The sequence below is a fragment of the Felis catus genome, chromosome A3, assembly GCF_018350175.1.
Source record: "Felis catus isolate Fca126 chromosome A3, F.catus_Fca126_mat1.0, whole genome shotgun sequence".
NCBI classification, from domain to species: domain Eukaryota; kingdom Metazoa; phylum Chordata; class Mammalia; order Carnivora; family Felidae; genus Felis; species Felis catus.
In genome coordinates, this window is record NC_058370.1 from 83,215,158 (window position 1) to 83,242,658 (window position 27,501).

At 40.6% G+C, this 27,501-nt stretch overlaps 1 long non-coding RNA gene across 2 annotated transcripts; it reads left to right on the top strand.

Annotated features, from left to right (window-relative positions):
- LOC109498605 lies at positions 1–27,292 on the top strand. Of its 2 annotated transcripts, XR_006595641.1 has the most exons (4): positions 2–165; positions 13,506–13,730; positions 25,226–25,293; positions 25,954–26,233. It is a non-coding gene; the product is annotated as an uncharacterized LOC109498605 (long non-coding RNA). The 2 variants fall into 2 exon arrangements; XR_002155436.3 differs by lacking the exons at positions 13,506–13,730; positions 25,954–26,233 and adding an exon at positions 27,238–27,292 and having other exon boundaries at positions 1–165.
- Positions 27,293–27,501: the final 209 nt, after the last annotated feature.

Sequence of the window (27,501 nt, forward strand, 5' to 3'; positions counted from 1 at the left end):
CTTTAGAGCAGGGTATGTGCGTGCGTGCGTGTGCGCGCGTATGTGCACGTGCCTGCGTGCGTGCGTGCATATATATGAGCTTGAGCGCTGCTGGGGCGCGGCCGCGGCTTCAGAGCTTCCTGAAGAGAGCGTGGGAGGGCAGTGGAGACTTTGAATTCAAGAGCTGTGAGTCCTCATTCATTCATTTACATTTTCTCTCATTACCTACTACTTTACCCCAGCTAAAGTCCGGTAACTGGTTATTTCTGGAAGGTGGGATTTGGTACTATGCCTGTTTGAAATACATGTTTTTACTTCTCATTTTTTTTTTCTTTTTCTGAACACGTTTTTGTAATGAAATGGAACCATTTAATCAAATACCAGAACTTCAGAGTCACCTGGGAACTTAAAACGCTCAGGCGCCATTCCCAGGTATTGCGTTACCTTGGTTTGGGGTGGGGTCGCGGAATGGTTAACATTTAGACTTTCCCGTTGATTCTTGCGTGCAGCTAGAATTAAGAATCCCAGGCTAGGAGAGTGGTTCTCAAACCTGTATGCAGGTTGTAAGCCCTTGAGGAACTTCAAAAAACACTGATACCTGGTTCCACCTGGAGAAGTTCTGATTTAATTGGTCTAGAGTGCAGCTGGCGCTTTTAGAACATTAACAGGTCCCCAGGTGATTCAAGCATTAGAAGGATTGGGTGGTGTCTCAGAAATTTTTTGGGAGGCATTTTATCAAGCACCTCCTGGCAATTGAGAATTACTGAGATGATATTACTCTAAACTTTGAGCCCAACTGATCAGAGTCCTAGAAACAAGGGGCCATCCCCTCGCGGTGCAGTAACAATCAAAATTACAAGAACACTAATTATAAAGATAAGCTTGCATTTTTAATTGTTGGGAAAAGATGAGCGTGAAGGAGATTTTGCTTATTAAGACTGCTTTACCTTCATAAACGGTAAGTAGATTCATAAGGAGTAAGGAGCTGACACTGGAGTGCAAACGGTCCTATGAAGTAGGTACTAATAACTGCGTTTTTAGCCTCCAATTACTTTCACCTTTTCTTCTGCCTTTTTCTGGGGGTGGTGGGTGGGTGGGGAGGGCCTCCTTACACTTTATTTTAACAGACTCTCACTACTGTGATGACCCGGTTGAATGCTTGATTTTCTTTTGTGAGACCAGCCTGCATGCTTTTTAGTGTACTAAAAATATGGAATGACTGCTGGCTTTGTCGTGAAAAAGGCCTTCCTGGAATTGTGAGCACCTGAGCTCTCCAGCGTGATGACTGCTAGAAAGGGTCTAGAGGTGGGTTTACAGAGATGGGCTCTTTAGCAGTGAGGCAGGCCCTGGTGAGTCTGAAGAGCATCCTAGTCACAGCCATTTCTAGCTTCCTGCTTCTCTACAGAAGCCACTTGGGAGCAGTATGGCCTTGCCTATGAGGGAAGCTTAGGGAACCTGCCTGGAACTGGCCAGCACATCCAGGGATCCTGGAGCCCCTGGCTGATGACAAGTGAAATATTTCACAGAATATAAATCTTTCAACTTGCAAATGCTCCTTTGGTGAGAAATCAGACAGTGGGTAAAGAGTGGGCAGAATCCTTGCATCGGTGAATAAAAAAGTAAAGGATGGCGCTTCCTGCCTTTGTTCTGTGATGTGATAGTAAGAGGTTTGTGGGAAAGAAGATTCTTTGGTTGTGATGGGTTCGTTGGCCATAATGGGCTCCTGAATGAGAGGTACTGGTACCTCTCTTTATCTCAATGACAAAAGAAACAACACAGGGATGGGGGGGAGTGGTGGGGGGAGAGAGAGAAAGCAAGCAAGCTATGCCTGATGTAATATGACTCAGGGCCTTTCAATTCTGTTTTCATAAGAAATAGTATGAACATTTCAATCTTCTATATTTGTGCTGGTTCTTTGAACTAGATTCTTTATCATGAATGTGTCTCACTTCCAAGGAGATCATGTCTAAAGTATTATTTTGCAAAATTATTATAAAGTGTGAGTGTGTCATTGTGTTTCCAATTTTTTTTTGGCTCTGTATTGTCCTGCTTTCAGAATCTATTTAGAAAGGGAGAGAAAGAAGGATATACAGGGAGTTGGAGGTGAAAATCTAGGGAGCAGATGGGTAGAGATGCAGGAAAGAGAAGTGGCATGACTAGAAGGTTCCCATCCAAATTACCAAGGTCACAGAACGTAGGTATTAAAGTGTGAACCCCTTAGCTTGGTTTATTGGTTGGTTGTGAACTACCATTATGAGTAATTACCTTTTCCAGGTATTTCTCAACCACAGCATTTGCTCAGTCCCATTGAAGTTATCAAACCCTTGCTGAGAATAAACCCAACTTTGGGAGGAGAGCAGGAGGAGTTGAGAACAAACAGGTCCTGTTGGCAGTTTCAGCCTCTCCCTTAAAGCACAAGGTGGTAAGGACCACCTAACTGCCTGCTCTATTGTTGTGCACCTGGGGTGAATTCCATAGGTTGTGAGATGCTCTCAGCAGAGGTGGCATCCAGGCCCTGGAGATCCAGGGCTCACAGCCAGCCGGGACCAAGAACATGAGCCTGCCTGCCTCCCTTATGGTTCCTCTCCCAAGGTCGGAACTAGCCAGTTCCAGCTGGGCCAAGTGATATGTTTCCTTCTTGGCAGTCTTGGGAACTTCCCACATTACAGGCTAGAAGAGGCTCCTGTACATTCCGGGGCTGATATGGTATTTCTGGAATTCTGACAGATCTTGGGCTTCTCTTGAGCAAAACGGAGATTTCTAGACATCCTCTAGCTGAGTTTAGCCTAAAAGTTAGCAATCCATCCCACAGCTGTTTCTCCAGTTGCATCCCCAGTGAAATGTGGAAGCAAAAGAATTTGAATTTCATGAGTCTGACTGATAAGGATCAGAAGTCAATTGGACATTAGACCTGCAAGAAAATACTTCATCACAGGGCAAGATGGACTACCACAAAGTTTTAGGGGTTCTACAAAAACAGTGAAGCAAGAGCTAGTCTTGGAAACATATAAATAGTCCATTAAGTATCATGACACAGGAAGTTCAAATAGATGTAAGCCATCAAGACTTGCACAATGACTTTATACATTGTTTGATATGGCAGCATTTATACTGGCAGCCAGTCTTTATTCTTGCCTGGCTGTAGCATGTAGGGGACTATGCTAAGTATGTTAGATGTATTTTCTCATTTAATCCTTACAACAACCTTACAAGGTAGGTATCCTTACATCTCTATTGTGCAGATGTAAACACTTTCTTTGGGGAGGTTAAATCCAGTATGTAGCCTTACCTGGATGGTAGATGGAGGAGCCTTTGGAGCTTGTGTTCTTATAGCCCCATCCCCCTTTTAGAAGTTCTTTGAGGGGATACTCCAGGGTGATGAGCCTCATGGATTTTTCTACCAAGGGCTGGTGGATGTGAGAGAAAAACCCTTTTAATTAATTAAAAAATGTAAAAATCCCTTTTAATTTAGATTGTGCCAACAAGTTAGTTGTGGGTCTATAGGGATGAGAGACTCTAGCTCTTCAACAAGATGGTAGGTGAGATGAAAAACTGCTTCTTGAATTCTAATTGCCTTAAATAGCAATGTTGAATTTTCATGTGGGGTTCTTCCTATTTGTGGGTTTGGACCAACTTTCTCTTGAAAGAAAGCAAGCTGAGAAATGTGTAATTCCTAGGAAGAAAAAAAACATCTCCTGTGCCCTGACAATAAATCATAAAAACAAAATGAAACAAGTAGCATTCCCTCATTTTGTAGAGGGATATTTTAAGGACTTTTCCCTCTATGCAAACTTTGGGCAGCTTCACCAGATGCTTGGTTAACAAGAGCACCAGTGGTGATGGCTCTGAATGAACAGACTCCATGGCAGGGCATCTTGGTAGGTTAGTGTAGGGAACAACATGGTGGCCTGGAACAGCTGGTTCTAGTTTTGGCACCAAAAAGTTTCATGATTTGAACCAGCCCCCATCATCTTCCCTCAGCTTGCCTAACTGGTTTGTTATGGCAGTAAGACTGATTGTCCTACTCACCTTGATGGTAATACATGTTCCTGGGGAAACATATAATGTAAGTTCAGCCTGTAACTTTTATGTTGTGCCACTCATTTGCTCATTGTAAGTGCTTAGATCAGACTTTGTGTATGTCAGGTCCTGTGCTTTGTTTTAATTCATTTAATTCTTTCAACAATCCCATAAGGAATATTATTACCCTGATTTTTTCAGGTGAGAAAGTGGTAACACATGGGAGTTGATTTGCTCAGGGTTACTCACAAGTAGTATGTGGTACAGTCACACTTGAACCCAGGTCATTTGATCCTGGATAGTGTGTTTTTAACAACTGTGCTTTATTTCTTCTCCATCTGACCTCCTACAAAGTATAATTAGTTTTAACATATTTTTTGGGGGTTGGATTCTTTTATTTCTGAATAAAGAGGTGATTAAGTTTGTGCATCCTAAGGGAAGCTAGAACTAGAGGTTGATTATTGCAAGACCCTGTGGCCTTCAGATTTCAGAATCTTGCCTGTGGAAGAGGTTTGAGGACTTTGGATGTTTTCATCTTATGTGTTCCAGATGTACTACTTTTTCCCCCTAAATAATATTTTAAATCCCAGTGTTAATTTTTGTTGATTGTAAAGTTACTGCATGGTAATATCACTCATTTATATCATCAATGGTATACATGTGACCAACAGCTGAGCTCCTCCTGCAGCAATTATGGGTGGGGCCCTCAACATCCAGCAGAATGTGGGAATGTTATAATCAGCCTTCATCACAAATCTATTTTATTTGTTTTTATTAATTTTTTCTATATTACAACATGTGTTCAGTGAGGAGCAAATAAATAATGCCAAAAGCCAAAAGAAGAGAGATAGTCATCCAGAATTGTACCATTCTGTGATAGCTTTACCAAAGCAATATCTTCAGAGTTTTGTTCATAAGAAGCTGTGATTCAAGAATTTTATACCCAGCCAGATTGTCTTTCATGTGTGAAAGCAACAGATATATTATCTGATAGGCAATGTTTCAGAAAATTTCTATGATAGGCAGTCCTCCTGGGCAAGGTTTTACTTGTTTGTCTCTTTTGGGAACAGTGCTTGAAGATAAATTCCAAGTGACTAAGAGATGGTTGATGTTACACTGAGTAATCAAAATAGGAGAGCCAGAGTATAAAAAGGCCAGGGGAAAACATTTAAACCAATTAATGTATGTCTATTTATATACCTAGATAATTATAAATAATAATTAGGGAATACATATAAAAATATGCAATTGTATTTCTGCTTACAAACTGAAAGCAAATGTAAAAAATCATTCCTAGAAGATACATAATATAACAATTATGTGGTAATCTGTATCTGTACCTCCAGATTGTGTCAGCAAAGTCTGAGAAGGAAGTTCTGTGAATCGGGGGGGGGGGGGGAGAAGAAGGAGCCAATTCTCCCTAAACTTGTTGTGCTGCTAAGTCTGGTTCACTTTCTCAAAGTACTCTGATGAAGAGAAGTATATTGTCCTGTCTGCATATGTCTGGTGTCTGAGTGCCCAGCTTGTGCTAGAGATTAGAAGACAATTTTTGTTTGGTTTTCTCTGTGTTTTGTCTGAAAGTCATAGTCATTAAGTTGAAGCTAGAATTATAGGTGTGAATATGTTTCCCTTTGAGTAACAAACTAAATAAATTGGAATTTCCCAAAAGACAGTGTTCTCTAATTTAGATTGAATTTATATCCAATACTTCTTGAACGTAGCTTTCTTATAACATGGAGGGTACTGGCACTGGACACAGCTTCTTTTGGAAATGTTGCTGTTGTGATTTGTAATATTCTTTGTGTGTGTGTTTTGTGTGTGTGTGTGTGTGTGTGTGTGTGTGTGTGTGTGTGTGAGAGTGTGTGTGAGAGATAGGTGGAGGGAGGGCCAGGAGGCATTCACAAAGTGTTCAGATGAGGACTGGTTAGAATTCTTCCACTAGTAGGCCCCTTGCAGGAAGCCTAATCAACACTTCAGTGAGGAAATTAGCATCCTTTCTCCTGGCCCGACTGCTGCTTCTCCTGGTGGTGGGAAGGTTGTCAAGCCTCATTACTAGAAAGTTCATCCTGTTAGATTTCTGCTTAGAGCAGGAGGATGTGTTAGGAAATAGCTCAGACTCTGTGGCCATTCTGACATCAGATTTAGACAATGACATTCCAAGTGGTGGTCAGGGAGTTTATATAGCTTCATTTAAAAATGTGATAATTAATAACTGACTTAAGTCACCACATGTATGTACTACTGGATTAGATACAGCAGATTTAATCTTGACTAAATAATGAAATGAGGGTGGCATGTGTTTTAGGGTCGAAACAGAAGTAGAAACAAAGCCAGAGATGGGCAAAGGCTTGAAATATAATTTATTATATACACTAGCTAAGCCATACTGCTTTAATAAATGAACTGAGAAATCTTGGGGGTTAAGACAAAAAAGGCTTCTTTCTTGCTTTTATAAAGTCCAATATGGGGTAGGTGATTTTCTGGGCAATACTCCCTTTACCTTGTTATGCAGCCATCTCAACAGGTGGCTTCTGGGAATGCCAAAGCAAAGGACTAGAGATTAGATTTTTATGCCATAGTACAGAAGAAACACGTATCACTTCACACATTTTATTGGCTATGACTAGTCACATGGCCGCCTAACTTTGAGGGAGCTAGGAAGTGTAGAGTCTCTGTGTGTCCAAGAAGGGGAGAAAAACTGGGTGTGTGTGAGCACTGCATGCCTTTTCTCCACATAGGTGGTTAGGACAAATAGTTGGAGTGGAATCCAGGAAATAGAGTCTGATACTATGGATATTCAGCAGAGGATGCAGAATTCCTATGGACTTAGGTATGGACCACTGCTTTCTTCCTTGCAACAATGACAACTTGCAAGTCCTGGGATCACCTGTGCTTAAAGAGATGGCACAATCTCCTACTTCCAGCTTCTGGCCATGGGCCAACTTCAACTTGGATTGATAGGTGTTGAGCCTGATAAGATGATAGTAAGTTTTTATTAAATGAATCCCCTTGTTTGTATACCTTCCTTGGCTACTGGCCCTGACTTAGAGGGGCCATCTGTTGTTCAGCTCTGCGTTCCTTACTCCCAATGTTGACATCATCCTGGCTTTGCAGTGGTAAGCCTGGGTCCAGGCCCTCACTCTGTCTGTGAGGGTGTAGTTAGACGCACCAGTACAAATTTCTTCAGACCTCCAAATTTCCTCTTGCTGTACTGCTATAGAATGCTGAGACAAAACTTACATCAGCAGAGAGGGCCTCTGTCCTCACTGTTTTTATACAGTGTGGTGGTTGAGAGTCACTCCAGGAGACAGGGGGCTTGTGTCCAAATACTGCTTCTGTTACTAGAAAACAGACTCTGAATGAGTGACTTAACCTCTCTGTGCTTCAGTTTTCTCATTTGTAGGAATAATAATACTACCCACCACTTAGAGTTGTTATGACCATTACATGAGTTAGTACATGAGAAGGACTTAGAGCAGTGCTGGGTGAGTGAGAAGTGATGAAAGAACACTAGCAGGGCATCTGGGTGGCTCAGTCAGTTGAGTGACCCTTGGTTTCGGCTCAGGTCATGATCCCATGGTTTGTGAGTTTGAGCTCTGTGCTGACAGTGTGGCACCTGCTTGGGATGCTCTCTCCCTGCCCCTCCCTCATCCTCTCTGCCTCCTTCCCTCTCTCCCTCTGTCTCTCTCTCTCAAAATAAACAAAGGAACTTAAAAAAAATTTAAAGAACTTTAGTTATTTGCTCTCCTTCAAGATTCAGTTCAAATGTACCTGAAGATTCCCTGGACTTGCTTCTTTTCTGGTTTCCTTGAACACTCTGGTAATGCCTCTGTTATGACACTTACCATGTTATATTGTAATTATTAATTTACCTATTCTTTGTCACTAGCCTATGATTACTCAAGTACAATATACTTTTCACCATTTACCCTTGTTCTTGAAAAAGTGCCTCATGTGCAAAAGAGATTAACAAGTGGTAGAAATAGCTTGAATACACCAATATCCGGTTCTTCTCTCCTTCCTGAGGATAAAGTAAAGCTACATTTCCCAGCTCCTTATGCGTCTAGATAAATTATAGACTGAATTATAGCCAGTGAAATTTGGGTGGAAATCATGTGTGCCACTTTTAGGCTGAACTGCATGATCTTCCATGGGTACTCTCTGATCCAGTTTACTGGAATAGAAAGAGCCTAGATCCCTCTGTTACCACTTGGAAAGAGGAATTTGGATCTTTAAAATCTGAAATGTAAACATCTTGTTCTAGCAGCTGGTGTACTTACCTGGCTAATAAAATGAGGATCTGGGCACAACAAAAATTTTTATGTAGATATCCTGGCATGATATGACTCAGTCCTCTAACAAAGGTTGCTGAACCCTAAACAATGTATTGGGGCAGCCCATAGGTGAAGCAGAAATGTATAGAGGCAACTTAAACCCAAGGAAAGATTGGTGATACCTGGGGAGGGATGAAAGGGGAGGAGGAGCCAGCCTGCCCACCTTTTCCTTGGCAGAGCAGCCTGCTTTTGGGTCAGATGTTCATTTCCATTAAATTCTGTTATTTCTCCCAAATTGTGAGCAGCTACTGAGAATGATTCTCCTCATATGTTAGAGAAAAAGCTGACTTTTGCTACACAAGGCATCATCCTCAGAAACAATTAGAGCTCTTTTTAGAGTTTTGGTTCCTTCATAGGTACCTATTGTCCTAGTAAATGGAACTTCTTGGAATACAAAAGCATTTATTTCCCCTTTTAGCTAATTTAATTTTTACAGCCCCAGTGAAAAAATATTTTATGTTTTTACTCGTCTAATGTGATTTTAAGATAGTTTATCCTTGGATTCAATTTTGTTTTCATTCTCTAGAAAATCAATTTAATTCACAGAAGGTTCATTTAATGGCTTTCCTTGAACGTGGTTAATGCTTAAGCATTTGATCAGATATTCCTGTTAGCAATATCTTCACAGGTCTCAATTGGAAGAGTTAGAGGGGGAAATCCTCTACATTTGGCAAAGCTTCTTTCATTCAGACTATTTGACATGGAAAATCACTCTGAACTGGTGAGATTGAATTGCAGACTATTTTCCAGAGTTTCTTGTATAATTTCAAAATGCTTAAACTAAATTTATGAAAGTGCAGGCTAACAAAGAGTTTTAGGTTATCTCCTTCATCTAACTTTCTAGTAGTTGGTATGTATATCTCTGTACCATCTTAGGAAATTCTCTTGGGTTCTTGAAAACTCTTTGCCTATAAGTCCTTAAAAATTCTCCTTGCACCTTTGTCTATTGCATTATGAATGAAGACTGTAAGCAAAAATAAGTCTCAGGCTTGTCTCAGTCTTTATAACTCCAGAATTAGAAGCTTTTGTTTTTAAAGTTAGGTAGCAGTTCTTCATCGAGAAGAAATGTCTTGACTTCCTAATTGGTCATGTTTTCGATGCTGTAACTAATGGGATTTTGGTTGGATCATAGGCATTTTTCATTTGTTCATTGCTTTTATTCACTAATGTTTTGTTTAATGCCTTTTGAAGATGTCCGTCATTTCCTGGAAAGCAGAGATTCAGTGCCAGCTGGAATAGAACACTTGGCTTTTCGGTGTCAGACACTGGTCCTTCATGTTGAGGACACTGCTTTGACACAACACAGAAGGGGCATATTCTGGAAGACTATGGTTTCTCTGAAGTGAACTTTAAACTTCAAAAAATGTATGACTGTACAGGAACTAGATGGTGGTCAGATAAAATAGAATATGTCACTCTTGACCTTTTCTTCTTTATTTTACAGTGTTTACCCTAAGATAGGTTCTCAGTTGCCCATGATAAAAAATGTGAGCCTCAGAAACTTTATGGTGGACTCATAGATTATCTTTGAGATGGTCTGTGGGTTGAGTAACATAACTTATCCTTTAAACTTGGACACTTTTGAGAGTGAAAAGCGGTGTTATTAGTAGTTATACTAAGGAAATAGGCCAAAAATGGGACCTTTCCTAGCAATCTCAATTAGTCAGTCTCACTGTCTCTCTCACATACACCCCATCTGTGGGCTGAATGCAGAAGACTTTAAAACCCCAGAGGAGGCCAGAGCTACAAAATGGAGTTATCCTGGATCCCAGACAAGCATGCAGAAGGCTGCCCATCAGCCAACAAACCTCCATATTGGAGCCTTTAGTACACACAAAACAAAATGATGTATTAAACCCCTGAGATTCTGGCATTTGTCATAGTAGCTAGCATTTTCCTAACTAATGCCAAATACTTTATTTCAGTGCAGCCAACCACTATTCAGAATTTACTATCTTTCCATTGGGGATACAAAGACACATAAGATCTGGTCATTGTCTTCAAGGAGCTTAGAGTCTGAGAGAAGTGCAGATATATATATATTTAATGGTAATTAAAACTTCTGAACAAAGTGAGATGAGTTTAATTTTGAATATGTTGATTTGAAGATGGCTGTAGAGTATTCAGATGATACTATCCTATATGTAGGTAAAGGAGACTACAGCTAGCAAGTAAGATCTGGTATCAAAGATAGGTTGGCTGAGTTCACAGTTTGCAGACGATCAAGTCAGCCCCTTAGAAGCAATTTGAGGACTTAAGAGAACTTTCACCCCTATTTGTAAAGATGCTTTTGGATGCAGCCACACTGGGCCCTGTGGGGCCTCAATCTGCCACTGGGATCTGAGCTCTCTGGATCTCTTGGCTGTTGACCAAGCCAAGGAAAGCAAAGGAAGCAGGTGCTTCTTTATATCTCTAGATCTTTTTTTTGTAGTTTACAAGTTACTTTCCTGTATGTTACCTACTTTGAGCCTGATACTGGCCCTGTGGGTTTTGGCAGGAGAGTTCTTATTTCCATTGCGTGTCCCCAGGCCTTGCCTGCCAGCGAGTAGGAGGGAAATATGTTACGTGGATTTACTCTACTCTGAAGATGTTCAGTCCTTTTTTGGCACGGGACCTCAGGGCTCTCTTAATGATTCCTCTGTTGTTTCTGGGGTCCCCTAAGAATGTCTAATTTGGACTTAGGAACCAAACCTCACATACTGTATAGCCACTGGGGCTTGGTTGTGCTGACAAATCACTCCCTGTCAGTTGGGGTTGCTCCCAATTGAGAGTGGAGGGACTGATGTGGAAAGATCACCCTCTAATGTCTTCATTCCTTCTCTCAGACCCATGTTCTTATACTCTCCTTTTCCAGCAAAGAAATACCTACCAATGCCTGCAAATAGGTAACTGGAGAGATGGGCATAACCCCCATACTAGATATGTTCAAATCTCAGTTTTGAAAATACTAGTTAACTGTTTTTTAATATATGTATACATGTATACACCCACAAGCACATAAACATGTACACACTCAGGGACTTAGAGAAATGAACTAACCTGTTCCAGGCCATCCCATTTTTGATTCACTGGGATATAGATCCCAGAACTTTTGACTCTGAGTCTGATGTTCTTTCCTCTGCCTCATGATGATATAAAGGAGAAAAAAAAACCACTAAAAAAGTTGGTCACATAGGAGAACCATCTGCTACAAGCTTGAACCAGTGCTACAGTGGAAATTCTGCTTTCTGCCTCATTCTACAGGGCTTAGGGAGGCTTCCATGTCCAGCACGGGAACCCTCAGGATTGTTGGGTGAATAACAGGGGCTTTGTCATAGGAGCTCCCTGAAGTCTTCCCCCAGTGTGAGCAGTGTCAGTGTTTTCATTATTTTTGCCTGTGGTTTGTAACTTGTCATAAGAATTAGTTCCGGCTTAATCGAGGGCCTCATGTTGGGGTAAGAGGAGGAAGTATTGTGGCCTCTCAAAATGCCTTTTGTAAGATCCCAGCACTCTAGGTCTTGGCAGATACAGCTGGGAACAGTAGCATGTGGGAAGGGACAATGTACCAAATGTTCCAAGTCCAGCTCCCTCTTGGCTGGTTATGTAGAGCTTGCTTAAAAGTCTTCTAGGGAGTAGAAACAGCCAGTTTTTTTCTTTTTTTTAAATAAAATCTGTTTTGGGATTGTACCACCTGAAAGCAAAAGGCCTCTGAGCAGAATGTGATATGCTTTTCCCCTAACTCCCTTGGAAAAGAGCATCTGGTCCCCAAGTTGATTCTTAATTTTTCTTTGGACCTTGAAAAGGTTTTTTTTCCAGTTTTATTAAAAAATAATGAACTTACATCACTGTATAAGTTTAAAGCATATAGTATGGTGGTTTGATTTACATATGTTGTGAAATGTAGAAAGTTTCTTTTAACAAATCATACCAACCTTTGTCCATTCTCTTTGTGCAAATTGATGGTACTCATTCATACTTAGGTGTTAATGGTTAATGGGATTAACTGTGATAAAAGTGCCTTGAAAATATTTTCACATTTTCCCAGGGATTTTCATTGCCTCAGTGCAAAAGCCTTCCCTGACCAAATCATAGAATCCTTTCTTTCCTCTGATTCCCTGGGCAGGTTTTCCACTTTGATGAACAAGGAACTAGTGAATGTGGAGATTTACTACTGGAAAGCTAGCAAATGTGTGGATTCCTAGGCCTATCCCTGGAGATTCTGGCCCACACTTGGTGAAGTAGTTTATAATATCATGGTACCACATGAGAAGTTGTGAACGCCACAGATCTTTCTCAGTACCCTCCCATCTTGCCTGAAAGTCTTGCTATTAATGTCTTCAACAAACACACATTGAGTACTTGGTCTTTAGAAGGCTCTGGGCTTGGGATCAGGAGCCATAGACCTCCCTGAGCCTGTACTCTACTGGAAGACAGACAGACACACACACACACACACACACACACACACACACACACACACACACAATTACCAATAGAAGGCAGTGTAGGTGGGAGGGAAGTGATGAATGAATTGAGGGAGTGATGGGGTCAAGGAAAACCCTAGGGAAGTGCTACTGAAAGTGTGGTCCCTGGACCAACAGCCTTAGCTTTATCTGGAAGTTAGTTAGAAATGCAAATTCTCAGGTCCCACTACAGAGCCTTCTGCCTCTGGCAGTCAACCTGTGAGCACCCTCTTTCCTTTGCTCACACTGCAGGCTCTGCCTTTTTCTGCCCTGGGCACTGATAGGCCGCAGCTTAGTGGTGGTGGTATAGACAAGAGCTAGAAAATAAAGTTTACCCCTAATGCCACCATTTAGAGGTAACCACTCTTACTACTTGATGTATATATTTTCAGACTTGTTTCCACACAAATAGACATATAATGTAAAAGTATGAATAAAAATTAATTACACTATAATACTATCTTTTAAATTTCTTTTTTCCCCACTCAACAATAATTGTGGACTAAGTTTCCATGTAAGTAAAAATATTTTTACCACATTAATTTTAATAATAGTATAGCATTTCTTTGTAGGGATATGCAATAAGTCATTCTCTATAGTGCAAGTCTTTCCAGATTTTCTGAATTGCTCAACAACTTTGAGAAGAATATCCTTGTGCATACATCTTTGTACATATCTGAGATAATTTCATGAAAATTAAGTTCTTTTATTTTTGTATTGTGTTTTTCAGATGTAATTTGCAGAACATTTATGTTGGAGAAACTGGTGTAAGAGATGAAGACTTCTCATTTAATAATTACTATTAATCATGGCACCAGTCTTTTACTTTATAATCAAAAGTACCTGAAGATAGAACAAGTTGTGCTGAAATATTTTTATTTTGTATGATTAATGGACCGAAGGCCATTGGCAAAGGACGCTGTCAGTTATCATGGGACAAATAACACAAACAAATGTAAGCAGCGAGATAGGGCTCTGCTTGTATATTTCTCAGATCATTGCTTGCTTAAACACATCTTGAATCTTTGGAAACAAAAGTGAGTTTCTAAAATAAGTGTAAGATCAGCTTATAGAACTCTGATTTTAATGTAAGTATATCCATAGTATCAACAGATTAATTAAGAAGTCTGCTGGTGGTGATGTTAAGAAGGCTGGCAGATTTTCAATTCATATTGACACTATTCAAGACAGAGGCATAACTGATGTTTATTTAAGAATTCTAAGACATGTCACAGATTCTGTGGAGAACATCTGATATCTATAGAGAGCTCGAAGTAAAGTCCTGGGAAAAATATGTTCCAGACGGTTACAGATGTTCTCATATCAAATCATACATCTATGAGAAGTTATGTAGCATGTTCGACTGATGGCCCAGTCAATGTGAAGGGACAAGTTAAGGTTTTCTTCCTGTTAAAAAATAATTGATACTACTAGCTTTATGGATAGTGTTAGTCACATATTTTGAGTCTTGCAATTGTGGATTTAGAAGGTGTCTGAACCTCCAGTTAATCTAGCAAAAAATTCAGTCACTTGAGTCCACTTAGAACAATTTGCATACTGCAAAGCATGTAGAAGCTTCCAGAATATTAACTGAATGTTTTACCAAATTGAGTATGTTTTATAGGTCCTTAGGTATCACACCAGTGCATACATGATCATTTCAGATGTTGGCTCTATGGCATTAGACATGGTAGAGGGCTAAAAGGGAGGCTTTAAAAGTATTGAAAGGGCTTTTTCATTCCCTTGTGGGAACTAATGAAAATTCAGGAGAACATATTCTCACACTGAAGATTCTGTTGTAAACACTAGACTGGTGACAGGGACAACCAAAAAAGTCATCATGGAGCCTTGAAACTCTATACAGTTTAGTTGTTTCTGGAAATTTTTAGATTAATTTGTCTGCATAAAAATTTGACTTGGAAATACCACAGTTCAGAATATGGTTTCTGAAACCATCAACATAAGGCAGGCTCAAGAAGATGGAGTTTAAACATTTTATGAATAAATGGGGCTTTCAAAGCCAAATATGACATATTGGTATTACTTAGGAGGTATGTCACCTCACTGTGTTTGGATTTGATTTGAGGGTGGATTGGAAAAGCAGGTTGCCATTTAATGACATATTAAGAGTGTTGACATAATCTCAGTGTATTTCCAACCTGCCTTAGGTTTTGCTGAAGCACTTCAGATATCAGAGGTATTTCTAATCTACCAAAATAATTTTTACGGAGGTCTAAAACACCCACTTTGCAAAGCAGGGCTTAATTTGGCATTGAGAAATTTAAAGAATTACAGTGTAGTGTGGCCTAGGTTATGATAAATTGGTGTGTTTGTACCATGCTTGTGCCATGAATGGTGGCTTGAATCAGGAAAAGGGAGACAAGTAGGTGGGCTTGGGTGCTAAAATTGGGTTTGGGGAGTAGAGTGATCAACCATCAGGTTGGCCTGGAATCTGGGAATTTCCTAGGGTACAGAACTTTTGATGCTAAAACCAGGTCAGGCTGTCAATAATCTTTTTGGGGGTCACTGAGACCGACCTTATTGGACTCACTTATCTGCCTTTATAACCTTAGCCCCTTTAAGACTCCCTCTGAAAACCATTTAAGCAAAATTTCATCTGGATTTCAAAATGGGGTACAGGTGCATACTTTTTGCCTGCACACAAAATATTCCAGTATTTCTTCCTCTCCTCCATATTCTAATTCACACATACTATAATTGTGTTCATTTCAGGCTCTGCCTTCAGTGTCCGTATTAGGAAGCACAGAGAAACATATGCTCAAAGAAAGAATCTTACAATAAGGACTTATTCTGTACAAAGCACTCCTGTGGGTGCTGAAGACCTTTGGGGTGATGTGAAATAGCTGAGACTAGATCCTGCCCTCAAAGGGTTTGTCCTACATTAAGAAAAAGAAAAAACAACAGCAGACAATTGCATTCATAGAAAGAATGTGACAAATGCCTTAAGAAAGATACCATCAGAGTTCTACAGGAGTTCAAAGGCATCAGATTTTGGTTTCTTTAGTTCACAGACAGGTGGTATTTGTATTGAATATTTAAGGAAGAGTAGGGTGGTGATAGGCGAAGGGGGAGGCAGACTCATGGGGCATGCAAGCCATTTATGTTCTAAGTGGGAGACAGAACAGTAATGTTAGTGTCATGGGAGTTCAGGAATAGGGAAGATTAGTCTGAACTGTGGGAGGGAGGGAGGAAGGTGTACCAGGTGAGGTTGAAGGAGGACTGGGTTTTTGGTGAGCAGGAGGGTATGTAAGTAGGGTCTTGAGGCCTAAGCAGAAGGCTGAGGCAGAAGTAAGCACTGACATATTTTCTAGTACTGCAAGACACCCGGGGTGTGGGATGGTTTGTGTGTCTGGAATGTGGGGGAGACACTAAGAGAGGTTGGGCCAAAAGAATGGCCCAGATAATTGAACTTTAGGAGAACAGGCTGGTAGGGTTGAGGGTGAGGTGGGATGGGAGCTTGGTTTAACAAAGAGGACACTAGGAAATCGTAGAGATTTCTTGGCATGGTTGGGTGACATGTTAAAAGTACTAGCTTAGACAGTTTCTTCTGTTGGTTGTGTGCAGTGTGGCTCTGATGGGGAGCGGTGGAGAGAAAACGAGACCCTCTTGGAGGGCCTTTTAAATGATCCCAGTATGAGTAAATGAGAATGGACTGGGCGTGGGTTAGTGGGGATGGAGAGGCAGGAGGGAATCTGGTAGACATTGTGAAGGAGGATATGACAAATAGATTTGGTGACAAATTGCATAAAGGGGATGAAAGAAGAGTCAACTTATCTTTAAAGGTTTTTTTATGATGATCTGTAACATTCCTTTCTGTTCTGGGAATTCATGACTTCCAGGTTTCTAGATTTAGCAACTGGAAAAATGCCAGTACCTTCCTTTTTCCTTTCCATCATTCAGAACCTTTTATCCAATAACAGATACTGTAGGGAGTAAGGATATAGCTCCATCTCTGGAATACTTTTTAGTTTAGTAGGAGGGTTGTACCTTTAAACAGATAATTATAATTTAACGTGGCAGATGCTATTGTGGAGGTATGGTCAAAGAACTATGAGAAAACCAAGGAAGCATAACCAACTTTGCCTGGAAAAGTAAAGACCAGTTGACATCTAGGCTAGGTCATGAAGAACGATCAGGAGTTTGTTAGATTAAATAGGTGGGGTGGAAAGAAAAAACACAGTGTAAGCATGCTTAAGATTACCTATAGGTTACTACCAGGACTTGTATGGCTGGTACTTTGGGTTGATTGGAGGAGAGGAGAGAGGAAGGAATTGGGAGATTTAGCAGTAAGTTTAGGTTCTGATCAAATGAATAAGGACCTTTTTCCGTGAAAGGAATTTAGATTTGATCCTATTGCTAATTATGAGGTAGTAGAGATCCTAAGGAAGGTAGTGTGAAGGATGTCTGTTTTAGGAGATAACTCTGGTGACCATGGAGAGGATGGAATGCTGGATACAGGGAGGCCAATAAAAAGCCATTATAGTTCAGGCAAGAGATGATGTCTACATGGGTTACTTGTGGAGTATTGTGGGAAAGTTGAGCATAACTTTGAAACTATTACGTTTTAAGAGGTTGGTAGGACATTCATTTGTGAATTCATTTTTTTCCTTGCTTGCATTCAAATCTTTATTAACTTTGCCAAGCATTGCAGTAGGCACTAAGGATAAGGTAAATAGAACACTTCTGTGAACTCCTTCAACTCCTTTGCAATGGTTCTCACCTTTTTTTCTGTCCCACCACTCGTGAGCGATGTGACCTATTATGGAAATGGGGACAGCAGGGTGTGACAGAGTATGAGAAAGGGGTGGGGGTACAGAGGAGAGAGTATGCCTTCAATGGAGAAACAGAATGTGGAGGGAGTTTTAGGGGGAGAGATGTGTAGATATTTCTCCTTCCATGACTCTGGTGAGCCTCTTTATTAAGATACTTTCAGTTTCAAGTAACAGAATACCATAGTCAAAATGGCTTAATAATGGTGCTTATTATGCCATGTATTAAGAAATCCAGGACTGGCCAACCCTGTGGCATAGTACTATCACAGAGAACTCAGAGTCCATATGGACCTTTCTACCCTGCCATCCTTAGCATGTTCCTGTTAGGCTAGCTCCTTTGATGGTCAACAAGATGGTTGCTGCAGTTCCAGGCATCACATGCAGAGGTGACCATGTCTAGCAGAAGAGGACCTTTCTTCCTTGTGCATCATCATTATTTTTTTTAAGGGCAAGGAATCCTACCCTAGAAACCCTCGGCAGCCTTCTCATGTCTCAGTGACCAGAACTACATTGGAGGCCTGTAGCTGAGCCAGTCACTGACAAAGGAAATGGGGAGGTGGGAAACATTGGAAACAAAATTGTGGCTGTTACCAGAGAAGAAAATTAACATGGCTTTTGAGTCAGCAAACATCCATTCTGCTTAAAATTGCTGGCTTTGGGAAAGAATTTCTTTACTTTTGGAAATAAAGCCTTGTGTTGCAGATAAACAATTAGAACTGGAGATACAGATTTTAAAGATACTAGAAGAAAGATGATAGAGATGTATATGCCTGTTTTTATATTTTCATTATGGAGAATTCTGAACATACATAAAAGTAGACAGAATGACTTACTGAATGCCCTATGTAAGTTCACTTAACTCCAACCAATGACAGCCTCTTGCTAATCTTCCATTTACCCCAATTCACTTTCTCCCTCTATTATTGTGAAAAAAATTTCACCAGCATTATATTACTTCATCCATAATTAAGTATGATTCTCTACAAGATAAGGTCTGTTTTCTTTTAAGAATAATTATAATACAATTATACCTAAACTATTTAACATTATTTCTTTAATATCATTGAATGGGTAGTGTTTAATTCTCCAGTCATCTCATAAACATTATACTTTTTTTTTTAACAGTTTGCTTGAATGAAGATCTAGATAACATCTACACATTGCATTTGGTTGATAGGTTTTAATTGTTTAAATCTGTATGTTTTCTTTCTCTTTTTTTAAAATCTTTTGAAAACAAGTTATTTGATGTGTAGAGTTTTTCATTTTCCTGTAGTCTGGATCTTGCTGGTTGTATCCCCATGATGTAGTTTGACATGTTACTCTTTCCTCTGTATTACTTATAAATTGGAGTTGGAGTTATAGGTTTGTTCTGATTTACAAATGGTTTTTTTGGGGGCGGGGGCAATTGTATATCCGCGTACTTCCACTGTGTTCTTTCGTTATGAAGTTCTCTTTCTCTTTGTGATGTAGCAGCCACTGATGTTCAATGCCTGGATACTTTAGTTCACTCAGGGTTACACAGTGGTAATTCTATAGTACTCTTATGGACTGAACGTGTCCCTCTAAGGTTCATCTGTTGAAGCCCTAACCCCCAATGTCTGTGATGGTATTAGGAGGTAAGGCCTTTAGGAGTGATTAGGTGAGGGTGGAGCCCTCATGATGGGATTAGTGCCCTTATAAAAGGAGGCCCAGCGAGCTCTCTAGCCTTTTTTTCTCCTGTTATATGAAGACTCAGTGAGAAGATTGCTGCTTCAGAACCAGCAAGCAGGTTCTCATGAGAGCATAACCATGTTGGCACTTTGATCTCTGACTTCAAGCCTCCAGAATTGTGAGAAATAAATTTCTGTTTGAAAACCACCTAGTCTATGGTATTCTGCTATAGTAGCCCAAACAGCCCAAGGTACAATCACTTCTTCATGTATTTGCTGGAAAAACTGAGATGTAAAAGCCTTATGGGAGCAGGTGTTACTGTTAGTAGAGAGGTGAAGTGGCATGCCAGAGGAGGAGCACAGGGGAAGAAGGGACAAATTTAGAGTGTTTGCAAAGATACACCCTGAAGAAGGCTATCTGGGTTGTTTATATCCACAAGTTCGCTAGTTGCAAACACATGACCTGATTAGAATTGTTGAGTACTCTTGCATCAATCACAGTGATCACATCATAGCTTAACCCTGAAATCTATGATGACTTTTGACATTTTCATGTGTTGTGCTTGAATAAAGTCTTTCCCTTTAAATCTGCAAGTCAGATTGAGGGACAGCGAGCATGAACGATGTTTCAGCTTGCCTGGAGTATGATGAAGTAATAGAAGGCGTCCACACAAGGAGCAGGGAAGTTTGGAGTCAGTGAGCATTTCTATGTAATTGACACAATTTATTTTGCAGCCACAAAAATACAAAGCACCCCAGCAGGCATTCTGAGCCTTTTGAAGTGAAATAGGAAACTCACAAACCAAGGAGGAGATGGTGCCAGTGAAATATACATCAAGATAAAAGTTGCAGAAACATAAATGGATATAAACAAAAGCCACTTCCACGGTATATCATGGCTAGAGTAGGGGCTTTATAAGGGTAATAGCTAGGGGATTGAAGAAGATTGGCAGGTTTACGGGAGGAATTAAGGCAAGTGTGGAAGGCTCCCCAGAGAGGAGAACTTGAGGCCATCTGAAGGAGGAGAGGAAATGCTAGTCTGGAGCTAGGATGGTCTGGAGTTGGGATACTCCTGAGGCTAATGTCAGAGAGTGAAGAAGCATATGCCCCATCAATAGATAAAAGCAAATTTTAGAATTTTATTTCTGAAAATACAGTTCTGAGGAAGAGCATGTTTTTGACCAGAATGCATAATGTTGAATATCTCTATTTCACTTCTCTGTTACATTCCCAGGCCATTCTTGTTATTTGTGCTAGGTATGTTTTGTAAAGTCACTGTGGACACTGAATTAGCAAATACTGAGCCATTGCTCTTAAAAGAGAGATACAGAGTTAGGTTCCTGTGAACCTCTGGTCACAACTGATTAATACGTAGCCTTGTTTTATGTGTGTTTCTCTTTAAAGGCACCTTGTTTAATAAATATTGTTGATTCTTTGTAACTCATGGCTATAGCACTATAGCTGATGCCTGAGTGAAACTTATTTAATACGTGTATTTTCTCTGCAAGGCACATCATAGCTTTCTTGTGCTTAGGAACATCAGGTGGCACTTCAGCACTATACTTGGGGGCCATTTTAAACAGTGAAATCACCAACAATAACATGCAAAAAAGTGGCATGTAAGTAGACCACACACACAAAAAAGACACTAGTTTACAGTTTGAGAGCTGAAACAAGAAGGCAGAATAACCTGATCTGGGAATGTGTGGGTCAGACAGACAATTCATGTTTTTTTTACTGCATTGCACATGTGTCATGTATGAATACCATGAAGGTGCCTATGAGTATTGACATGAGGGCTACAAATAGGGTGTAGGTGAATTTGCAAATATGGAATCTGCTAATGAGGATTGACTATAATTTGAAGACCAATGTTAAAAGGTAAATGTGGGTGGGGCGTGGGGTGGAGAATTAGAACAGGTTTTCTGGAGTTTTCCAGCATATACAGGATGTATCACTCAGCTACATGCGCAAATTCAATTGGTAAAGACCTTTATGTTTGAGGGGGAAAAAGAAGAGGAAGAATGGAAGTGTGGCCCTCAGAAAAGCAAGGAGAAAATAAAGGCATTGCGTAAGGCCTCAAGAATCCAGGAAAGGGGGCATGAGAACAGTGGAAGAATTTTCTGGAATCGGGGTAACTGAGTATGTATGAAGAGCAAGGACAGGGGAGAGAAAAAGGAGCAGGAAGAATGGAGTCATTGTGAATGGTTTGGGTCAGTGTGTAAAAGCTCGGACAGACTGCTTCTTTGGGAGAGGGCCACTGTACTTCTCTCCTGCATAGAACTCTGTGAACTCACTTTACTTTTATATTCATTGTGCTACCCCCATGGGCCGCTGGAGAGGCAAGGACGGCAATGGGTTCTTTTCCACCTTTTTAGGCCACATTAGAGATGTCGTGGATGGAGGCCTCATACTGCAGACTTCCTTGCAGATGATTTAAGGAAGGATGCTAGAATATTTTTTACTTGCAAAGAGAAAATTAAAGCTAGAGATTTGATCCTTTAAGAGGTCTTTGAACTTATAAACACAGACACATATGTGTCAAGAATGGAAACTGGCAAAGACTGTATTCCATAGTTTGAACTTAATTGCTTTTGGTATGTACTTGAAAAGATAAAATATCCCAAGACATTTAACTTTAGAAAATCATTCTGTTGTGCTGCACAGTAAGTAATTTTCACAGGGTTTTGGCTGAGATATTCAGTATCAATATGCAAGAATGGTTTCAATATGTGGTAGGCCAATAAAAACAAAGTCACTGTGACCCATGCTTTGCAGATCTAAGAGGGACAGAGGAACAAGTAGTGATAATTAATTCCAGTTTTGGGGAAATACTGCAGCTCTGCAGCCACACGCCTCCATCTTGTACCTTGCTCTGTGTGTCTGCTCAGGGAAGGGATCATAAGGCTGCAATCAGTAGCTTCTCAAGGGGGCAGTGACATGACATAGTGATATGGCAAGGCCTGAAAATGGGCCTGTGGGAAATGGGGAATACTGGTTTCATTTGAAATCATGGAACTCATAGAATTGGCGACTGGGCTTGGAAAACTTGCATTAGCAGTGAGCTTCCGTGAGAGGATATAGGACCTTCCTACTCACTCCCATTGCTTTGTTGCTGGGTGTGTAGGCAGGAATATTGCTTGAGCCTTTGACCCACTTCCCAGATTCTAGGGCAGTCATATCCAAGCACCAGGGTGAGGAAGGCATGCTCTTCACTCTTGCAATGATTTATTAGTATTCCCTTCCTATTCTTTGCCTAGGGGGAGTCATTTTTCCTTCTTGGTATTAAACCACGAATTGAAGCATATGTGTGGAGCAGGGGAAGGGGTAAGAAGTGAGGTTGGGGTATTTGGAAATCTACTCACCACACTCAAATAGTACTCAAAATATGGAGGCTGTTTATTTTTAATGTTTTTGAGATTGACCTATGACATTAGTTTCAGGTATACAATGCGATTTGATATTTGTTATGAAATGATCACAATAATTCTAGTTAACATCTGTCACCATGGAAACTTTTTTTTGGAGCAGTATTGATGTTCTCTTGTCCTGGACCTTATATTTATACAGAATAACCAAAAAGAAGTTAAATTTTCCCACTTAAGTAAAAATGGTTTCCTCTGGTTTGTGGTGGTATTTGAAGCTAAGGTCAGATTCTCTGGGCTTAAGCTTTTTCTTTCAGGCAGTCTCCTTATCAGCCTCTCCTTCTCTCTGGGTGACATCTGGTCAAAGGGAAAGAATTACTTGCATTGTTGTGGTGGGGGCAGGCTATTTTGTACACATACTGTCCTTCTTTGCTGGCTTCTGTTGACCTCTTTTTGAGATGCAGCTTATCTTCTCTTTGCAAGTTAGTTTCTGTGTAGTAGCAGATTGTCAGTGGTAGGTGTCTTTGGTTGTTGTATCTCATGATGGCCTGGCTGGGTGTAAGCAGTGCATGGTGGTACCCTTAGGGTTAGCATCCTCCACTTTTTCTCTTGCTGCTGTAGATCCTCTGAGGCTTAGCCAGGAGCTCCCATCAGACCCTGGCTTTAGGTGGCTTACCTTTTATCTTCTGCTGTAGGATTCTCCTGCTACATGCCAGGTAACCTCTTAGCAAACACTCTTAATTCTCAGCTACCTTCTCCTGGGTCCAACACAGGGCTATTGGAAAACTTCTAGATTTTCCTGTGTCAGATATAGCCTGTGGGGAAACAAGAGGGCATTAACTCTGGCTTTTATCTATTTAGGTATTCCCCTCTGCCAGTGATACTCTTTTTCTCCTGAACTACATGGATTGTGTGTGTGTGTGTGTGTGTGTGTGTGTGTGTGTGTATGCATGTGCAGATGTACACATGTGTTAGGGGAGTGGTAGAAGGAGGGAGAAATTAAAACACCAGCCTAAATAGTTTTCTTTTAATTTACTAGTTTATTATATCAGATATAGTAAAGGATACACTGAACAGCCAGATGGAAGAGGTGCATAGGGCAAAGTATTGTGGGAAGGGGTGCAGAGCTTTCATGCTATCTCTACATGCACCACCCTCCCAGCACCTCCATGTATTCACCAATCTGGAAACTCTCTAATACCCATCATTTAGGTTTTTTGTGGAAGATTTATTATGTAGATACAATTGATTAAATCATTGAGCTAAACACTTTTGATTTCTCTCCCTTCCTATCTGGAATTTTTGTCACTTCACTCTCCCTGCCCTTCCAAGACCAAGCCCTTGGTAGGTGAGGAGATGGCTGTCAAGTCTCCCTGCGTCTCATTCTGTATGACAGGAATTGCCCTTACATCATACCCTCTATTCTCTATACCGTGACTTATGCTAAAACTCTAGTTTCCTGAGATTTGTTCTTTGTATGGTAGGTACAAAAATGATTTTTGAATAGAAATAGTATTTTTTCTCTTTCAACAAAAATGACTTCTGAGACCATAGTTTCTCTCCAATGTGAGAAATCTAATACAAAACACAAGCAAAGGAAAAAAAAAGTGGGGGGGCGGGGATTTCCCAGTTCAAGGTTGTGCTGCTTCTTTCCCTGAAACAACAAAGGTCATTGATTTGGTGGGTAGAGAGCTGCAGGACAACATGATTTATGAGTAATGAAAAATACATTAGTGTAATATTTTTAAAAATATGGTAGAAAGGGTTGGGGACTTTTGGATTAGAAGGAACAGATCAAATAAGACTGCTTACATGCTGGGGCAGCTGACTCAAAGGAAAATGTGGCTGAATTGCCACAGCTGGATTTCCTTGGGTTATGTGGTTGCCTTTGTCAGCCTCACTGAACAGGGTCAGCAGACGTGAGTCACAAAACCAACTGCAGGAGGAAAGACAAACATGGCCCCTCATACCATGGCTGCACAGGGAGGGAATGGAGGTGCTTGTGAACTCTTACTCTGAGATCCTTTTTCTCCAGTTTATGTGGAGGTGCCCCAGCCAATCTGCAGGGGGTCAGCAAATTTTATCTGTAAAGAGCCAGTTATAAACATTTTTGTGTTTTTTGCCTTTCAGTGTGTATCACAACTACCCAACTTTGCCATTGTAGTGGGAAAGCAGTCATTGGCAATACATGAATGAACGAATGAATGAATGAATGAATGGGCCCATGTTCTAATAAGCTTTATATACAAAACCAGACAGCAAGCTGGATTTGGCCTGAGGGTGGTGGTTTGCTGACCACTGATTTAGAATGAAGGGCCAAGTCAATGTAGTGAAAGAACTGGCTGAATTGCTTCATCTGTCCTGTGTCTGCCCATCCTCCCTGCTCTCCCCAAGCACAGACCAGATCATATTTTTAGCATTATTTTGACCCAGACTTTGGCTTTGCCTATCATATGTCCATAATGTAGGGACAGATATCCTGACCTGGTTGTTTTTTTTTTTTTTTTTTTTCTTCCAGCTTTTGAAATGCTTGGTAAGCTCAATCATGGTTATTTACAGAGGTAGTTTTAATTTTTTAATTCTACTGTTACTACTTTTTTGCCCTTGGGAACTCTCAAGATTGACTCATGGTTTGATTTCCAGGGCTTCTGAGCAGAGCTAGGTGTCCAAGGGGCCAGTATGCTTGCTAGTGGAGAAGACGGAAAGGCCAGGTGAGCAGATTCTTAACTGACACAAAATGCGGGATAAATAAGCTGTACTGTGTGTATTTGAGAGCATGTATTCATTTCTTATGGCCCCTGTAATGAAGTACCACATACTTGGTGGCTTAAAACAACACAATTTTGTTATCTTACAGTGCTATCAATTTTAAGTTTAACATAGGTCTCATTGGGCTAAAATAAAGGTATTAACAAGGCTGTGAATCTTTTTGGAGGCTCTAAGGAAGAACTTGTTTCCTTTTCTGACTTCTAGAAGCTGTCCATGTTTCTTGGTTCATGGCCTCTTTCTTCCATTTTCGAAGCCAGCAATGTTCCATCTCTCTGACTATTCTTTTTGTAGATACATCTCCCTCTGACTACAGCCATATATATATATATATACACACACACACACACACACATACATACATACATACATACATACATACATACATACATACATACCTTTAAGGATTTTTACATGATTAGATTGGGTCCATCTGTATAATTCAAGATAATTTACCAATGTCAAGGTCTTCAACCTTAATAACATCTGGAAAACCTCTTTTGTCATGTAATGTAACAGAATTCTAGGGAGTAGGACTAGGAGATCTTTGTGGGGGCTATTTTGTCTACTACATATCAAGATCTTGCCTTGTACTTTTTTCATAGATACTTTCTGGGTACAAAGAAGTGCTGAATAAATCGCATGAATTTATCAGGATCAAGTCCAAAAGGATCTGTTAAGTGAAATGGATAAGGATTGAGCTCATAGTCTAAGGACTTAGGTTCTGGTCCCAATTCTGTTGTACATTTCACTCGCCATCTCCAGTCCTTCATTTTATCTTCTATAACGTAAGAAAGGTAGATTAAGGGGTGCCTGGGTGGCTCAGTTGTTTGGGCATCTGACTTCGGCTCAGGTCATGGTCTCGGGGTTTGTGGGTTTGGACCCCGCGTCGGGCGGGCTCTGTGCTGACATCTTGCTCAGAGCCTGGAGCCTGTTCTAGAATCTGTCTCCCTTTCTCTGTGCCCCTCCCCCGCTCACACTCTGTCTCTGTCTCAAAAATAAATAAACATTAAAAAAAAAAGGTATATTAAGCAGTTTTCCAAACCTTTTCAAGCTATAGAGCCCTTTCTTTAAGGTAAGCCTGTAGACCTCTAGGTAAGAGAGGAGCTTCTCTGTTTGAAGCAAGTGTGGGGAGTCTACATCCCTCCCTAGAAGCCTTTTACAAGAACTGCCTGGCAGCTCTAGAGGTATATTTTCCTTCTAGGGCTTCTTGGAACACTGTTTGGAGATCACTGGACTAGATCAGGGGTCAGGTAATTGCAGCCCATATGCTAAATTGGGTCTGAGGATTGTTTTCTTTGGCCTCTGAACTAAGAAATATATACATATGTATGGTAAAGTACACCTAATGTAAAATTTACTATCTAACCATTTTTTTTTTAAGAGAGTGCAGGTGGGGGCACAGAGAGAGGAGAGGGAGAGAATCTCAAGCAGGCTCCATCCCCATTGCAGAGCTCAACATGGGACTCCATCTCACAACTGTGAGATCATGAGCTGAAACCAAGAGTCAGACACTTAACTGGCTGAGCCACCCAGGGGCCCCCATCTTAACCATTTTTAAGTGTGTATAGTTCATTGATGTAAGTATATCTGCATTGTTGTGCAACTATCACCACCATCTTTCTCTAAAACTCCTCACTGAAACTTGTACCTATTGAAACAATAGCTCCCCATTCCGTCGCCCTTGGAAACACCACCCTACTTTCTGTGTCTATGAATTTGAATACTCTGGGTATCTCTTATAAATGGAATCCTACAGTATTTATCCCTCTGTAACTGGATTATTTCACTGAGTATGTCTTCAAGCTTCATTTGTGTTATAGCATGTGTCAGAATTTCCTTCCTTTTTTTTTAGATTTTTTTTTAACGTTTATTTATTTTTGAGACAGAGACAGAGCATGAACGAGGGAGGGTCAGAAAGAGGGAGCCACAGAATCTGAAACAGGCTCCAGGCTCTGAGCTGTCAGCACAGAGCCCGACGCGGGGCTTGAACTCACGGTCTGTGAGATCATGACCTGAGCTGAAGTTGGCCACTTAACCGACTGAGCCACCCAGGCGCTCCAGAATTTCCTTCCTTTTTTAAAGCTGAAAATATTTGATTGTATATATTTACCATATTTTGTTTCTTTATCTATTGGTTGATACTTGGGTTG